Consider the following 18,290-nt stretch of genomic DNA (forward strand, 5'->3'; position numbering starts at 1 on the left):
CTCAGTGGGGAGCCTGCTTATCCCTGTGCCCTTTCCCTGCTCATGCTCTCTCTCTCTCTCAAATAAATAAACAAAGTAAAAAAAAAATCTTTTAAAAAAAAGAGAAAAGAAAGGTCTAGACACTGTGTATGGTGAACTACCATTTGTTTAAAAGGGGTGTGATGAGCTAAACACACATATACACAACAACAACAACAAACACATACACAGTTTTATTTGCATAATATCTTAGACTTCTCGTCTAGTAACACAGGTTGCTTTTGAGAGAGGAAGTGGCCGGGAGACAGGTGTGGGAAAGAAACTGGCTGACATGCCCTTCCGTGTCTTTAGAATTTTAACTCTGTAAGTGAATTGCCAAGAAAAATAAAATTGAAACTAAAAATGTAAAAGGCACCTGCTTATTTCAGCACGTTTTCCTGGAGTGCCTTCCTTGGCCTTTTCCTTCCTGTTCACGTCCCTCCATTGAACCAGGCGTGTGGACAAGTCTTCCCCTCAGGGGAGGCCCCCCCTCTATTTCTTTCCTCCTACCCCTGCAAGGCATGCATCAGCCAGACCAATTTTTCTTGAACATGAATGTTCATTAATGTGATCAACTTGGTATCTTGTAAAAATCCGGATTCTGATTCAGTCACCTTCTCTGGCTCCTGGGATTCTGCATTTCCAAGCGGCTCCTGGGGGAGCCAATCCTGAATCTCCTGACCACGCTCTGAGCAAAGAGGGGCGAGGGTTCCATGTGCTCCGTGGTAAGGCTCATGGGTTAAGTACTGACAGGTCTCCAGAAGCCACACTGCTCCGAAGAAGAGAAAGGGGTACGATGGTGGGGATTCTGGGGGAGAAAGAGACCTGTCCATCCCCAGGCTGGGCTGAGCCTGTTAGCACTGCCAACAGAGTGCAGACCACTGACCATCACCCTAGGTTTCCACCTCCACCTGGAGCACAGGCTGACACCCCCCACCCCACTGCCTTACTTAAAGGGAGGTCCAGACAGCACGTGGGACCGCATGGGGCCTCAGAGGGAGCTGGAAGGGAAGATGCCTGGGTTACAGCACTGCGCCCCGCACGGGGCCACTTCACCAGCCACTTCACCCTCCCTCTCTTCCTTCCTTCCTCTTCTTTCCTACCTTCATTTTCTTCCCTCTTTCCTTCCTTCTTTCTCTACCCATAACGTGGGGCTTGAACTTACAACCCCGCAATCAAGAGTCACGTGCCTTTCTTAGTTCTGATGGGCTAAAGGCAGCTCCAGGCCACCCCCTCTCATGCCCTCCCTGCAAATTCAGAAACCAAACCAAGCCTCCTCCAGAAAATGAAACCAGACAGCAGCTGGCAAAGCCATTCTCCCTGGGTAAAAAGCAGATGTCTTGAATCCAGGTGTGGAGGGACCACCTGGCCTGGCAGAAAGCCGATGGGCCTCCAGTGGAGCTCTCCTCCCTTGCCAGGACGAGTACTGCCCTGTGAACATGGAAGTCGACCTGCTGAGCGCCCCACCACACCCCATCCCCCCGGGCGACAGGGTAGTTTCCTAGGCCACACACATGGCTTTCCCTGATGAGGCATTTTTTTGTATGACAAAACCCTGCTCTTGCCCACTGCCAGAGAGAAGTCAGTCTGCTGTGAGTTCTGGAGGGAAATCAACAAGAACATTCCCTCAGCGCTGACATCAACCCGGGCTGAAGCAGCACCCACCCACCCTCCCAGGGACCCCTGGAGAAATGCCAGGAAAGGCACCCCCTTCTCTCCACACCATCCCCACCCACCTCCCCACTGCCGGGGACCATGCTTAAAATTGCACCATGAACATTCATTCTTTGGGGATGAGAAATGGCCTCTCTTAAAATACTCCCACCCACAGGAAAGGTAATACACTAAGCTGTTGTCAGTCATCTACACCTCAGTGTGAATTAGTTGATTAGTCCTGGAATGTTTCACCTGGAATGGGTCTGGTCCAATCCCTCTTTTTGCAAGTGAGGAAAACCTCATCCCAGAGCAGAGGTGATGTCCCGAAGGACAAGCAACAAGGGGTTGACCCAGTAATGGCAGGGAAGAGGTGGGAGGTAAGGATTGTACAGGGGTGACTGGGGCAACAGGGGACCCCCAAAGTCATTGAGAGGAGCAGGGGCATCATCAAGCTTGCACTTAAGAGTTGAACTCAAGGGGCGCCTGGGTGGCTCAGTGAGTTAAAGCCTCTGCCTTCAGCTCAGGTCCTGATCTCAGGGTCCTGGGATGGAGCCCCACATGGGGCTCTCTGCTCAGCAGGGAGCCTGCTTCCTCCCTCTCTCTCTGCCTGCCTCTCTGCCTACTTGTGATCTCTGTCAAATAAATACATAAAGTTTTTTTAAAAAAAAAAAAAAAGAGATGAACTCAGAGCCACACCAAGGTTTCCCCCAGGAGAAGGTAGGAGACCGAGTCAGAAGCCAGTCTCCCTACCCCACCCCACCCTTGAACATAAAATTTCTTTTAAGTCTCTGGTTTTATCTTAGAGTTCATTCAGAGGCAACATTCTACACCAAAATATATTTTGGTTTTCATATAAAAATAATAGGACAAACTGGTGGTTGCCCAAGGGGAGGGTGGGGGATGGGCAAAAAAGTGAAGAGGTACAAACTCCCAGTTATAAATTTTTTTTTATTTATGTTATGTATTTATTTATATTTTTATTTTACTTATATTTTTAAAAGATTTTATTTATTTATTTGACAGAGAGAGAGAGAGACAGTGAGAGAGGGAACACAAGTTGGGGAGTGGAAGGTGGAGAAGCAGACTCCCCACTGAGCTGGGAGCCCAATGTGGGACTTGATCCCAGGATCCTGGGATCATGACCTGAGCCGAAGGCAGATGCTTAACTGAGTGAGCCACCCAGGCGTCCCTAAAAAAGAGTTTTAAACAGGAGCACCTGGGTGGCTCGTTAGTTAAGTGTCCGAGTCTTGATTTCAAGCTCAGGTCATGATCTCATGGATCCTGGGATCCAGACCCATGTCAGTTTCAGAGCTTAGGGAGGAGTCTGCTTCTCTCTTTCTCCCTCTCCTTCTGCCCCTCCACAATCTCTCTCTCTCTCAAATCAATCTTTTCTTTTAAATCTTTAAACATAAAATTTTCTTTAAATAGTTAGATTGAGGGGCTCCTGGGTGGCTCAGTCATTAAGCGTCTGCCTTAAGCTCAGGTCATGATCCCAGGGTCCTGGGATTGAGCCCCACATCGGGCTCCCTGCTCAGCAGGAAGCCTGCTTTTCTCTGTCCATCTGCTGCTCCCCTGCTTGTGTTCCCTCTTTCGCCGTGTCTCTCTGTCAAATAAATAAATAAAATATTTAAAAATAAATAACTAAATAAAAATAAAGAAATAAATAGTTAGACTTATTTAGCCAGATATCACTTTCCACTTGGCCGATAGGCTGAGTTTGTGTTTCTGGGGAAGACATCTGGATGGATGGGATGGGGTGAGGAGGTTTCTCACTGTATGCCCCTTTGCCCCTGCTTCTTTATTTTTTATTTTTTAATTTTGAAGTAATCTCTACACTCGCTGAGATCAAGAGTTGCATGCTCTTCGCACCTTTTAAAATTTTGTGCCCTCTGCAAATATGACCTGGCCAAAAAGTTAATAAAATTGAAACTTAAAAGAAGGTAGGTGGGTTGGTGTAGGGCAAGACAGACCTTTTTGCTCTGATGGGAAAGAATGAAAGCAGGAATGTATGCATGCTGGACCACTCTCATATTCAGCCACACGTTCGCGTTCGATGTGCGCCCCTGTACCTACCAAGGTCTGCTCTGGGGAGCTAGCCCCTAGCCAAGGGTGTGGGGAGTGGGGGAATGGCACGCAGGCTACCTCACCTGGGCTGACTCTGAGAGGCTGGGTCTGAGCGGCTCGCTGCCTTTGAAGGCCTCGCTGACTCAGACCAGGAGCTAGATTTTTTCCTTCCCAGTCTGGTGACCTCCTCACACCACCCCCTTAAGCACTGCTCAATAAATAATAGTAAAACATGGGGCGCCTGGGTGAGCTCAGTCGGTTGGCTACCTTTGGCTCAGGTTATGATCCCAGAGTCCTGGGATCAAGCCCTGCATGGGGCTCCCTGCTCAGCGGGGAGTCTGCTTCTCCTTTTCCCTCTGCTGCTCGCCCCGCTTGCGTGTGTGCTCTCTCCTAAATAAGTTAAAAAAAAATCATAGTGAAACAAGAGCTGCTGCCCACGGAGTTGCAGTTTGTGCCCAGCTCTGGTACACAGACAGCTCCTTCAGCCTCACGGCCGCCTCACCAAGCAGCCGCTGTCACTTCAGCCATGTGGTAGACAAGGACTCGAGAGTCTGTCAGCGCTAACCTCGCCCACTGTCATACTCTCTAACCCAGCCAGGGGCAGACAGAAGATTCGAACCAGAGGCACATGCATACATACCCATTACCGTTTATTAAACGCCTGTGTGCTGAGCCACTGTGCGCGTCGCTTAGAGGTGTTTTTACGAGGTCATCTCACCCACCTGCGTTGAACGCAAGAAGTGTCACTGAGGGAGGGGACTGTCCCTGCCCTGGAGAAGCTGACCATCTGTGTCAGTGTCTTAGATGACCACAACAATCCCTCCATCTGTGCCACACTCCACAGCTTTCAAAGCCCTTGATCTATCTCATTTAATCATCTTGACAATCCTGCCAAATCATGTTCACAATCTCTGCTTCGGGATGAGGAAACCCAAGCTCTCCAGGTCACACGGGGCTGCCCCCAAGATCATCCAACCAGCCTGGGGAGGAGCTGGAATCTGACCTCAGGTCTCATGACTAGGTCTCTGCGGAGCAGGGACAACATGCTGCCTCCACAGCCTGGGCTCAGTGGCTTCCAACCCGCTCCGGCGGGAGGACTCCCTCCCCACAGCTTGGAAATTGTTGCAGTCCTGCAAATGAAAGGGGCTGTTATTTAGGGTTTTAGTCAACCGGGGAAATTCACAGTGGAAAAACGACCAGGGATTCAGCACAGCTGAAAAGCAGTAGCACAGTCATACCCAGACATTACTTATCCAGTCGGCAGACGATATTTGGAATACAAATAGACACCGAGACTTCTTGCAATAACCCTGCAGCCCCTGGGCAGGCAGCAGCTGGCTGAGACCCCAGTGCTGGAGCGGTTCAGAGGAGGACGCAGCTCCCAAGTCCTCTCGGTCAGAGAACAGTGTTGTGGTGGGGGGTGGGAGTGGCGGGTGATATTCAATGGCATTGAGGAAAAATAGCATGGGGGGGGGATCGTGGGGAGCAAAGGGGCTTGGGGAAGGCCACAGAGCAGTGGGGAGGCTCGCAGGGTATATGGATGTGTGTGTATTTCTTTTGGAGGAAAAGGTTGACTCTAGATGTTCAAGAGCCATTAGAGAGAGCCGTTGGGTAGGAAGCAGACCAGAAGGGGAGAGAGTGGTCTAGAAGGGAGATAACGTAAGAGGTTTGAACCTGCAATGAAATTAACTTTCAAGAAACAAAGAGAACTAACATCCAAGGCTGTGGTAATGGGTTCTCACTTGTCATTGAGTGACTGGGTGCCATACCCTGGACTATGTAGGCCTCTAAGCTTGGTGATCGTTCACTCACAGTTCCAGAATCTGCTGCAGGCAGTAGGGTACAGCAGTGAAGCTCATCGATGTTAGAACTCAGAAGCCCCAGTGCATGTCCCAGCTCTGTAAAGGTCTCAGGGCTTTAGCTTCCTCACCTGTAAAATGGAAGTGACAATAGTACTTGCCATGTTGCTATTTTGAAAATTAAGCCCAAGAGCACATGTTAAATACTGAGAACAGAGCTGTCCTAGAATAAACGTTTGATATTATTCCTGTGAAAAAGCTTTTCCCACTCCACACCGATCATACCCCTCTCCCCTGCACACTTGGATCTCCAAGCTCTTCTGCCACTTTTTTTTTTTTAACTTATTTGTCTATTTGTATGTGTTTCTTGATATTAAACTGTAAACACCTGGCACATCATGGACATTTATTAAGTGAGGAAGGAAGGAAGAAAGGAAGGAAGGGAGGGAGTGAAAGAGGGAGGAAAGGGGGGAGGGGGGACGAAAGGGAGGAAGGAAGGGAGAGGGAAAGGGTCCTACCTGCAAAAGCTTATAATTTTACTACCGAGGGGCGCCTGGGGGCTCAGTCGTTAAGTGTCTGCCTTTGGCTAGAGTCATGATCCCAGGGTCCTGGGATCAAGACCCACATCGGGCTCCCTGCTCAGCTGGAAGCCTGTTTCTCCCTCTCCCACTCCTCCTGCTCGTGTTCCCTCTCTTTGCTGTGTCTCTGTCAAACAAACAAAATCTTTAAATTTTTTTTTTTTTTTTTACTATGGAATGGGGCACCTGGCTGGCCCAGTCTATAGAGCATGCAACTCTTGATCTCGGGGTCATGAGTTCAAACCCCAGGTTGGACACAGAGTTTACTTAAAAATAAGCTTACTGTGGAAAACTGGGATGCCCAGGTGGCTCAGATAGTTAAGTAGATGCCTTTGGCTCAGGTCATGCTCTCTGGGTCCTGGGATCGAGCCACACATCAGGGTTCCTGCTCAGTGGGGACCTTGTTCCCTCCTCCCTTTACCCCTCCACCTCAGTCATGCGCACTCGCGCGCGCGCTCTCACACTCTCTCTCTCAAATAAATCTTTTTTATATTATTTATTTATTTGAGAGAGAGAGAGTACAGGCAGGGGGAATGGTAGAGGGAGAAGCAGGTACCCCACTGAGCAGGGAGCCTGATGCAGGGCTTGATCCCAGCACCCAGGGATTATGACCTGAGCCGAAGGCAGACATTTAACCCAGTGAGCTACCCGGGTGCCCCTAAATTTAAAAAAAAAAAAAATTTTTTAAGTTTACTACAAAAAGTCATCAAGGTGAAAAGAAACCATATGATCTTCATCTTCTATAAGCATATCTTCAGACCCTTCCCACAAAGCCATGGGGAATGGAGTTTACAAAACTCATATAAATTGCAATTCCAGCCTTCATGGAACTGACGATCTATGCTGGGCGATGGGACAGGACATGTGAAAAATAGCTGTAGAGCAAGGCTGTGGTACTTGCCCGCCGAGGGACGGTCAGAACCGCTGGCAGTCAATAGCCCGGAGAAGGCAGAACAATATGGGATGAGTCACAAGTGTGTGTCATCCTTGCTCAAGGTGAAATAGGGTTGTTGGGTAACAATAGGAAAATGTCACAAAGCCGGAGGAGCCAGTGCACGCCTCAGATTGGGGGGCACAGCCTTGGGTGTAGGGTTCACAGGACGAGAGAAAGAGAAGGCTCTGCGGGGGTGGTCAGGGCAAGCTTAGTGGGATGGTGGCTGGGATCAAACTCCAGAATCAGGGTCCCGTGGAACTCTTACTGGCTTGGAGCCCCAAGTGTTCAGAGTTGGCCTTCTATCTTCCCTGTGCTGTGAGCTCTCCTAGATGTTGATTTCTGGTAACTTTATTTATTTGAGAGACAGAGCACGAGCGGGGAGCAGGGGACACAGAAGGGGAGAGAAAGAGAATCCTAACCAAACCCCCTCCTGAGTGCGGAGCTCCACTGGGGCTCAATCTTATGACTGAGATCATGACTTGAGCCAAACCAGGCGCCCCTCTGCTAACTATTATTATGCAAGTAATATGCTTTCGGAGAAGAAAGGAAGAGGAAGAAAAGGAATACAAAGAACCCAAGAGGAGAAAATAACCTATTAGTCCCATCCCCCTCTGCCAAAAATTCACTCCAAGTTTTGGTGCCTGTCCATTCATTCCCCCCCTTTATGTACCCCCCTACCCTTCAAGCTACCTATTCTTCCATCCGCCCATGTGCATCAGAGTTTTCAGCTGCAAACAACAGGATCCACTCTAACAGAAAAGGAATTGATTAAAAAACATTCAAGTGTCGTCTGAGTGGCTCAGTTGGTTGAACGACCAACTCCAGATTTTGGCTCAGGTCATGATCTCAAAGTCCCAGTATCAAGGCCTTCATTGGGCTCTACACTCAGGAATCTGCTCCAGATTCTCTCTCTCTTTTTGGCCCTTCCTCCACTCACGTGCTCTCTCTCTCTCAGATAAATAGAAAAAAAAAAAATCTTTAAATAAAACAAAACATTCAGAGGCACCTGGGTAGCTCAGTGGGTTAAGCCTCTGCCTTTGGCTCAGGTCATGATCTCGGGGTCCTAGGATCAAACCCTGCATCAGGCTTTCTGTTCAGCAGGGAGCCTGCTTCCCCCACCCCCTCTGCCTGCCTCTCTGCCTACTTGTGATCTCTCTCTCTGTCAAATAAATACATAAAATCTTAAAATAAAATAAAACATTCAGTGGCTCACAGAAGAATCCAGAAAGGAAAATATTCAGGCTCAGAAGTCAGAGATGATGCCCAAACCACCCCATGGTACTTTGCTAGTCAAGCCATGGCAGCTATCAGCATGAATTCTGCAACTTGCTTCAACTCCCCCTCTTCAACGATGGTAGAAACTGGACCTCAGAACGTCCCTCCCGTTGCTCTGAAGGCCAGATGCCTCCTCCAGCCCCCTTCCCCGGGATGCCTGCTATCTCTTACTGTCTTCCAAAGCAAAACCCATGTGGTTGCATCAGATTGGTGGAGCCTGGGTCATGTGCAGACACCTGAGCTGCAAAGGGGTCTGGGAAAGGAAATTTCTGGCCTTTACCCTTCAGAGGTGTGAAATTGATGAGCCAGGGAAAACCCACAGGCACCAGAAAGTTAATCAAAAGTTACCGGTGGGGGCACCTTGGGTGGCTCAGAGGGTTAAAGCCTCTGCCTTAGGCTCAGGTCATGATCACAGGGTACTGGGATCGAGCCCCACTTCGGGGTCTCTGCTCAGCGGGAAGTGTGCTTCCCCCTCTCTCTTTGCCTGCCTCTCTACCTACTTGTGAACTCTGTCAATTAAATAAATTAAATCTTAAAAAAGAAAAAAAACGGTACCGGTAACCATAATGTATGGCAAATGTCCCTTACACTAGGCATTGTTTTTCTCCTCACAACTACAGGATGGCATCAGTTTCATCAGTCTCTGAATCTCCAGGGCCTGGCCCAAGGTAGGCACTTGATACATGAGGAAGGAAAGGAGAAAGAGAAGGGAGAGATCACATATGTACACGTTGCTTTACTAAACAAGATTGGAGGAAGACCTTGTGTTAATAGAGTCCACTGGGCTCCCAAGGCCTCCTGTGGATTCTGAAGGAAGGAGACTCCCTTGCCCAGCATGCAGGTACGAGGCTGTCCTCCCACCCCCGTCAGACTCTTGCTCTGCCCCTGGCCTGTAGCATCTGGACCACAGGGAATGATGTCCTGGGGAGTCACTTACTTCTTGGTAGCCCACCTGTTGGCCTAATGTCACTCAGGCTGTCACTGAATCTCCTTCTCTCCCCAATCCCAGAGTTCGTGAGGTTTTAAGTGGTCTCTGAAGGCCAATCTGCTGCAAAGGCAACATCCGAGGTCTCCCCAAGGTGATAAAGATCACATTCAAGGCACCACATTCAAGCGGCTCTATTAAAATCAGGCTCGTTCTTCACGGTCAAGGTGTGCTGTCACAGAATTATATGGGTCCTGGCTTTTAGAAGTTTATGCTGTTGTTTAATTGTTAAGAGGCTAGATACACATGCTTAAATGACAAGCTCTCTTGCTGCCAAATAAGGTAGGAAAAAGTCGCGAGCGCCTAGCTCTCAGGGCGTGGGGATGGCCAAGCCTCACAGGCTGGGTGAGAGGAGGTGAGGGAGAGGAGAGAGGAGGGGAGGAGAGGCTGGGGGATGAAGGGGTCCGGGAGCCGCCGCTGATGGGCATTCTCCCCTCACCCCTCCAAGCAGGTCAGACCCTGTAACTTCTATGAATTGCTATAACATCGTGAACCCCTCCTCCTTCATGGCTGAATGTTTCGGTGGTTATCTGGTTGTCCTCTGCCCCCTGCCCTCCATCCCGGACCTGGCTGTGGTGACCCAGGAAGGTGCTGGGTGGGCAGAGGCTGGTAGGGACCAAGTCAGGGCGAGGCTGCAAGGAGGGCGAGGCTGAGACCCATCACAAAGCCCGTGTGAAGCCTCCCCCTCACACTCCTTTCCCCCAGGGAGGAGCTGCTGATGTGTTTCTGGAGTGTTCAATCCAATTAGTGCCCTCCCCTGCTCCAAGGAGGGGCCCAAGCCACCACTCCCCTCCCTGAGGTGGAGACGGGCTGGCAGGGGGTGCCGAGGAGGTCTGAACACCCTGACCCAGCTCCTCCTGGCAGCGCTGCTGGCTCGCTGCCACGCAGAGGCTGCTATGACAGCGCCCGTTTCTAGGCGACTGTTCTGGGGAATGGTCTGTTTTGGCAACCAGAGGGCCCCTGGGTAAAGGGGGCCGCTGGCCGCCGCGCATTTGCATAGCAACCTCCTCTCCTCCCGGAGCCGGAGCTGGGTGCTGCTCCATGGAGGGGGCCAAGCGGCTGGGCGGCTCCGGTCAGCCGCAGCCCCTGCCCTCCACCCGGCCCGGCCTCAGCCAGCAGGCCCACCCGGTGCAGGTGCCCTCCCTGCCTCAGCGCCCCCTCTTACCTCTCGGGGAGGTAGAGGCTGCCTGCAGAGCTAGGGCATTTCCGGAAAGGCTGGTGCCCTAGGGAAGTGGGGAAAGGATGCTTGGGGACCAAACACAGAAACGGGGGTGAAATACCATCTTTTACAAAGAGTCAAAGTCACATGGCTTGGTAGCATCGAAATGCCTTCTGGATAACAGGGTTGGCTCACCACATATTTAAGTGACCCACCCCCCAACCCAGCAAAGGAAGCCCCAGGGGGTACTCAGATCATGTCATTTGGATCATTACACTGCAAGCGTATGTGTGAATTCGGAAATGGGTAGGCCTGGAAAAAACATTTGTTACCTAGAAAAATCAGGCAGTGATATTCCTGGGAAATAATTTCAGATACTTGCAGGAGGAACTTGGTGGCACAGTAGTGTCTGCATTTCAGAAGAAACTGAAAGGGAAAATAAACAAGATACTCCAGGAGGACCCCCCCCCCCCATCCTGCACAGACCCACCCCAACCCCAACCACATCTGCTATCTTGAGTCTGTGATGCCAACGGAGATACCAGGCTCTGAGCACACAGACAGTAACTGCCCAAGGACACATGCCCTGGGCTGGAACCCGAGAAGGGGGTTGGGCAGGGGCAGGTCACCTCAGCTGAGCGATCACATTCCCTGGCAGCTGTCCAAGGGGCAGCTCTGGCTGCACCTGTTTGTGGGGAGATTTGCTTTTATCAGTGTTGACACAGCAGCCTGGCCAGGGAGTAGGAGAGTAATAAATAAATGAGAGAGGGAGGGTGGGGGGAAAGGCAGGAGCCACTGAGGCGAGGCAAAAATGCTGAGGTCTTTTTTTTCCCTTGTTGTATGTCAGCGCGTTCAATCCAGTTTCCCCACCCTTGAAATCTCTGAGGATCGTGGACTGGCCTTGGCATGGGAGCTCTGGGTCTTAAAGGGATAGAATTGCAGATCGGAAGCACCTGAAGATCCTTGTGTGCCAATGTCCCTCACCGACAGATCTCAAGGTTACTTGGTATCCTCACCTGCCACTTAACAGTTTGTCAGGAAGCTCGGCAGGAAGGGATTTCCTTCCTCCCACTGCCAAGTTTCAGCATCGGGGAGACAAGTATGATTAAAGTGTTAGGTTTAGGAGTTAGTCAAACCTAGGATCAAACCCCGGTGCTGTCTAGCTGTGTGATTTGGGGTGCGCTAACTAACCAGTCTGAGCCTCAGCTCCTCCCCAGAAATGGGGGAACAAAACAAACTTCTGCCCAAGGAGGCAAGTGAGGACAGAAGCTAAGGCTTAGAATAATCCCTCCATATATATGTTCACTTGGTTGCTCTTTTTTCATTTTTTAAGATTTTATTTATTTGTTTGACAGAGAGAGATCACAAATAGGCAGAGAGGCAAGCAGAGAGAGGGGAGAAGCAGAGAGAGAGAGCCCGATGCGGGGCTTGATCCCAGGACCCCGAGATCATGACCTGAGCAGAAGGCAGAGGCTTAACCCACTGAGCCATCCAGACGCCCCTTGGTTGCTCTTATTACCTATCAACAGCAAGTTTTTCTCAAGTTTTTCTCGAAAATGTCCCTCCCCCCACAAAAAAAGAAAAAATAAAAATAAAGATCTGTTCCAGAAATGGCAGAAAGAACCTGCAATGTGACGGGGCCAAAAGGGACCTCTTAGTTTCTTGGCTTTGCTTCCAGTCTTCAGGGGCTACAAAGCAGCTCACCTCCATTCTAGTCCAGTTCGGTGCCTAAGCGGGATGCAAAACACACCTGGTCATCAGAAGCTGCCTGACCAAGCCCAGCAACAGTTTGTAACAATTACCGCAGTGAGTCACTCCTGCCTTTCCGACACGGAGGCAGCTAAGAAGGCAGGTTGCTGCTGTCAGACCACTGAACTCTAACCCCAGCCTTGGCAGCTCCCAGAGACAGGTTATTTAACTTTCATAAGACTTGGGGCACCTGGGTGGCTCAGTTTGTTAAAGCCTCTGCCTTCAGCTCGGGTCATGATCCCAGGATCCTGGGATCAAGCCCTGCATTGGGCTTTCTGCACGGCAGGGAGGCTGCTTCCTCCTCTCTCTCTGCCTGCCTCTCTGCCTGATTGTAATCTCTGTCTGTCAAATAAATAAATAAAATCTTAAAAAAAAAAAAAAAAGACTTGCTCTCCTTGGGCGCCTGGTGGCTCAGTGGGTTAAGCCTCTGCCTTTGGCTCAGGTCATGATCTCGAGGTCCTGGGATCGAACCCCACATCGGGCTCTCTGTTCAGCAGGAAGGCAGCCTCCCGCAGCCCCCCCCCACCCCGCCTGCCTCTCTGTCTGCTTGTGATCTCTGTCTGTCAAATAAATAAATAAAATCTTTAAAAAAAAAAAAAAAAACTTGCTCTCCTTATCTGTAAAATGGGCATAATAAAGAACCGCAAGCTTGTCTGGAGGATTGAATGCATGAAAAAAGCATGTAGTGAGGGCAGAACCCAGAGAAAGGGCTTGCTTAATCGTGTCCGCACTGGCGGTCATTTGCTGTCTGATGAATAAGGCCAGGGACTGTGTCATACTCATCCCTGTATCCCCAGGTCCTCAAACAAAGCCTGGCGTTGAGTGGAGTCCAGTAACATTTGATGAATGAATGAATGCAAGGCCCCTGCCCTCAAGAAGTTAAATCTACCCAGGAAATAGAAGGTGTAGGAGGCAGCAGAGGGTTAAAAGCCATTCTACCAGTCCCGAAGCCCCAGAGGCAGACGGTCCCTTTGATCCCTGTTTCATCTATCCAGGATGCTTTCAAGAGAGGAAAACAGGAAGTATCCCTGATAGCCCAGCCTCGCTCTGTGTTTTTTTTTTTTTTTTTTTTTTTTAAATGATGAGGGGTGGGGGGAGAATGGTCCTCTGGGTCACATTTTGCCAGTAAATCAGCCTCCTTCCTATCTCATCCTGGGGCTTCCAAAGGGGCAGATAAATAGCTTCTTGCTCAGTGCTGAGAGAGAGAGATGTGGTCCAGAAATGGCAAAGCTGACAGGTTGGGGTTCCTGAGCTAAAGCGTCTCTTTTGCATTCACTTCCTCCCTCCCTCACTGTTGAACAAGTGCCTGGCCTTGATCAGGGGACCCTAGGGTTACAGCTCAGTGTCTAGTGTCCAGGGTATAAACTGTCCAAAACAAAGGACAGTGAACTCAGAGAGGATGGGCCGAACACGGAAAGGCGAGAACGCTCCAAAGGGAGATAGCCACGTGATGAGCAAGCAGTCATAGGAAAGAAAAACAGAGCGGAACAAAAGAAAAAAACCTGGAGAATAAGTATTTCAGAAAAACAAAAGAAAGCTGCTGCTTCTTCTTCTTCTTCTTCTTCTTCTTCTTCTTCTTCTTCTTCTTCTTTTTTAAAGTTTATGTATTTCTTTTTAGTTAAAATAAACATGGGGCTCGAACTCACAATCCTGAGATCAAGAGTCACATGCTCCTCTGACAAAGCCAGCCAGGTGCCCCAAAACATTGTTTCTACGAATCTGCAGCTAGGGTTGTAAAGGCCTTGTAATAGGATAACTGGATACAGAGGCTGTGCAGAAGGCCATCACTTCTAGGGACACAAAGGATGGCAAGAGTGCACAGAAGCAGGGAGGGGAAGAAGAGCTTAAGACTTCAGATCCGACTCTGACCTAGCCAGCCCGAAGACAGCAGGTGCTACCCCTCAGAGTGCTAAACTCACATCCGTGTTTGTTTCGTAAGTTCAGTTATTTATTTGCCCATGCTGGACAGGAGAGAACCTTCCAGAAAGGTGCAAATATTCTATATTGGAATAGAGATATAGTTTACATGGACAAATCTATTTCTCCATGTTACACAGTTAAGCCTTCTGCATGTCTGTGTTTGTAAATTTCACCCAGGAAAAGAACTATACAAAGTAACCAAGTGGGAGGGGCTGGAGGTACAGATGAAAAAAGAGACAGAACAGTTAATGACAGACTAAGCATCCGTGGGGGTTCATTATATCATTTGGTTGACATTAAATGTGGTTTGAAGTTTTTCATAATAAAAAAGGGGTTTTTTTTGTTTTTTTTTTTTTTAAGTGCCTATAACATGTCACTGGTGTCCTTAAGCAAGTCCCTTTTGGGTTATCAGCGAGGCAGCTGAGACATAATCTCTTTTCTTACACATTAGGAAACAGAGGTGCACCTTGACTTGCTCAAAGTGTTCTCAGATATCCCGCAGCAGAGCTGACGCTGAACTATCAAGCCGGAGCAGTGCCCTTCTGACCTTTTCAGCCGTCACCCACTTGCGGGGAGTCAGCTGGAAGTCGCCCCCCACCCCGGGCTGCCTTTGCAACCCTCAGGCCCAGGGAGGTGCTGGGAGGCCGCATGGGCTGGAAGGAGGGTCTGTAGGCTGCAAACCCACTTTGCTCTCCAATGTTTTCATTCTGAAAGGTAATCCTGAACATTCGAAGAATTCCGTTAGGTCTCTTAGCTGTGCTTTCCAAAAGCAGAGAAGGAAACCTGGACAATGAAAGATTTCCAGTCACCAAGAGTTGAAAGAACAAGAGGCCCAGAGTCCTAGCTCAGTGGCCAACAGAGGTGTTGTCTTAGGGTGGTCCCCTCTCTTGCCTTGGTTTCCACTCATCTGTAAGACAAGAGCGAAGAAGGGGTGCCTGGGTGGCTCAGTCGGTTAAGCGTCTGCCTTCCACTCAGGTCATGATCTCAGGGTCCTGGGACAGAGGTCCTCATCAGGCCCCCTGCTCCGTGGGGAGTCTGCTTCTCCCTCTCCCTCTGCTGCTCTGCCTACTTGTGCTCTCTGTGTCAAATAAAGAAAATCTTTTAAATATATATATATACATATATGTATATATATACACTTTGATTAAAAAATAATTTATTAAAAAAAATAAGATTGCAAAAAGACTTTGGGGTTCTATTACTTTATGGGGTTGTCAGAAAGATCCCAAGAGGTGTGGCTAGGAAAAGTAAAAAGAGCAGTAGCAAGGGGTAGCATTATGGGGAAGCAATGAGGCTTTGGCAGGATTCTTAAATAACTTTTTCGGGTGTGCCTTAAAAAAAAAGACTTTTTGGGGGAGGAGGAGACACAACATTTATGGATGTCTCTGCACTAGGCCAGATGTGGTGTTCTGCTTTCTCCATAATATCTCATTTACTCTCAAAATACCTTATGGGGACTCAGGTACTATGATTTTGCTCATTTTCCAGATGAGGAAAGAGGCACAGAGACCCTTAGGCTGCTCAAGGCCAGACAGCTGGAATGGGCCAACCCAGACCTGGAGCGGGGCTGTCCTGTTGGGGGAAGGCCACACCCTCCTCTGAGGGCCGGGTGGCTGCCAAGGCTCCTGGTCACCTGGGCGTCAGACTCAGCATCAGGAGACCCAGCCTCAAGTTCCAGCTCAGCCGCTTATTAGCCCCGTGACTGGGCCGAGTCACATGGCCTCCCAGACCCTCCGTCTCCCCAGCTGTACCCCAGTGATAAGAAAACCTACTCCACCTACCTCTCCAGAAGGAGGTGAGGATTCCTTGAAATCACTGATACTGCAAGGGTTTGGAAACAGCTGCAAAGGGCAACAGAAAAATGAAGACATCACGATTATTTTTTCAGAGACACATTCCTGGCTTATCACATGGGGACATTTCAGCCCCTCATCCACCCCTCCCCCCAGTCCACCCCCAAGCCCCCAGCGGTGGTGGTCAGAACCGGAGGCCTGGGTGTCTCTTCCAATACTATTCTGGTCCAAAAGTGGGGAAGAGAGGCATCTCAAACAGTCTCAGCTCCAGGATTCCCCGAAGAAACATAGTAGAGTGTCGGCTTCAGACTCCGCCTTGGGCCCGAACTTCAGTGAAGGCCCCTTTTCCTGTTTGTCGTAAAACAAACAGGCTTTCAGCCACTTGGGCAGGATTGAACTGGCGATCGGCCCTAGAGATAAGTGGGTCACACTCCGCAAGCTCACAAGGGAGTAATTTGTACCCAAGAGCAGCTTATCATTTATATTTTTGAATCCAGGCCCCCAGGTGGCTCAGCTGGTTGGGTATCTGCCTTCAGGGTGGGTCATGATCCCGGTCCTGGGATGGAGTCCCACTTCAGGATCCCTGCTCCCTGGGAAGTCTGCTTCTCCCTCTCTCCGCTCATGCTCTCTCTCTCTGTGTCTCAAGTAAATAAAATCTTAAAAAAAAAAAAAAAAAAGGTGGTAAAAAGGTGAAGACAGGACGTTTCAGTTTATCTGTTTTGTATACCCTTCATTCCCTTCCTCTGTGTACCTGAGGCCCTTAGCACAGCCCGTCACAGCAGAGCACAGAGAATGTTCAAGAAATGAATGGAATTAGGGGGAAAGAGTTCTGGGGTTTACAAGCATCCTGGAAGTGTATGGCTTTTCCAGGGGTTTTGTGCCCTTTTGTTATGTGAAGCCCACCCCACCCCAGACACTCACTGTCCACCCACTTCTGCTGCTTTCAACTCTAAGCTTAGAGGGACCATGCATTTCTAAACCTCAAATCAGGAAACAAGGGCTGACCGAGTATTTGAGACCAGGAATCTATATTCCAGAAGGATTTGTGCCCTTTGTTTTGCACTCGAATTTGTAATAAGTATCCTCCTTCTGCATTTGGCAGACTTTGCTCAGCCCAGTTTGCCCATGGACAGTCTATCTTACAGAGATAAGGCTGAATCAATACATATAGGGAGATCCCGGGGACTCATCAGCTGACCTTCTAATTCACTTGCCCCGTGGCTTGGTGGTGGTCCTCTGCTAGGCTACCATGTACTACTCAGCACAGGTGAAGTGGATAACCGAGTAGGGTCAGGATTGTTCCCAAGGGGAGAGCTCTCGGGTGCTGGGTGGGGCAGGAGGAGCCTCGGATTGGATTCCTGCCCCATGTCTGCTTCTAATTGGTGGTGTGTCCTTGGGGACGTCGCTTCTCTCTGGTCTCACTGAGAAGTGAAGGGGTGTGGCAGATGGCACAGGCTCAAAACCTGACTGACATCTTGCAGTTCCAGCCCTGGGATGTGAGAATTTACCCACATACTCTGCTTTTCCTCCTGCAGTTTGAGGATAAACAGTCTGGCTCCTATCTAAGGCAAACACCTTCACTGGCCCCTGGATCCCATCTCCTCCCTCTAGCAATGGTCTCTCCTCACCCCTGCATCACCTGTTTTTCCCTCTTCGCTAAATCATTTAAAACAGCATATTGATATATTTAAATGTGGGCAACTGGGTGGCTCAGTCAGTAAGGTAAGCAATATCACTAACCCCTCATGCCTTTCAGCTCAGGTCATGATCCTGGGGTCCTGAGATTGAGCCCCACGTTGGGGGTCTCTACTCAGGGAGGAGCCTGCTTTTCCCTCTCCCCCTGCCTGCTGTTCCCCTGCTTGTGCTCTCTCTGTGTCAAATAAGTAAATAAAATCTTTACTTTAAATATATTTAAATGTGCTATAGTTCCACCCATCTTTAAAAAAGTCTCTCCTGGGGTGCCTGGGTGGCTCAGTGGGTTAAAGCCTCTGCCTTCGGCTCAGGTCATGATCCCAGAGTCCTGGGATCGAACCCCGCATCAGGCTCTCTGCTCAGCGGGGAGCCTGCCTCCCCCTCTCTCTCTGCCTCTCTGCCTACCTGTGAACTCTGTCAAATAAATAAATAAAACCTTTTAAAATAAAATAAGAATAAAAAAGTCTCTCCTGACCCTACTTCCCCTCCAGCTTCTCTCTCGGGCAAGTTCAATCATTACACAACTCTGTTCAAACTGCTCTTTGTTAAGGTCAACAGTCCTACCCCCTACCCCCTCCCCCGCCGTGCCCTGTCCCCCGATGTGATTAAACCTAAAGGTCATCGGTACTCTTCATCTTACTTGACAACGAGGATCAGCTGATCATTCC

The 18,290-nt window shown here is 49.5% G+C and overlaps 1 long non-coding RNA gene across 2 annotated transcripts; it reads right to left on the minus strand.

The window, feature by feature from the left end:
- Window positions 1-4,077: 4,077 nt before the first annotated feature.
- LOC116588559 lies at window positions 4,078-16,327 on the minus strand. Of its 2 annotated transcripts, XR_004285002.1 has the most exons (4): window positions 16,122-16,327; window positions 15,919-15,978; window positions 10,801-10,894; window positions 4,078-5,668 (listed from the first exon to the last, which is right to left on the minus strand). It is a non-coding gene; the product is annotated as an uncharacterized LOC116588559 (long non-coding RNA). The 2 variants fall into 2 exon arrangements; XR_004285001.1 differs by having other exon boundaries at window positions 15,919-16,327.
- Between the last annotated feature and the right edge of the window lie 1,963 nt (window positions 16,328-18,290).

Source organism: Mustela erminea, chromosome 4 (assembly GCF_009829155.1).
Source record: "Mustela erminea isolate mMusErm1 chromosome 4, mMusErm1.Pri, whole genome shotgun sequence".
NCBI lineage: Eukaryota > Metazoa > Chordata > Mammalia > Carnivora > Mustelidae > Mustela > Mustela erminea.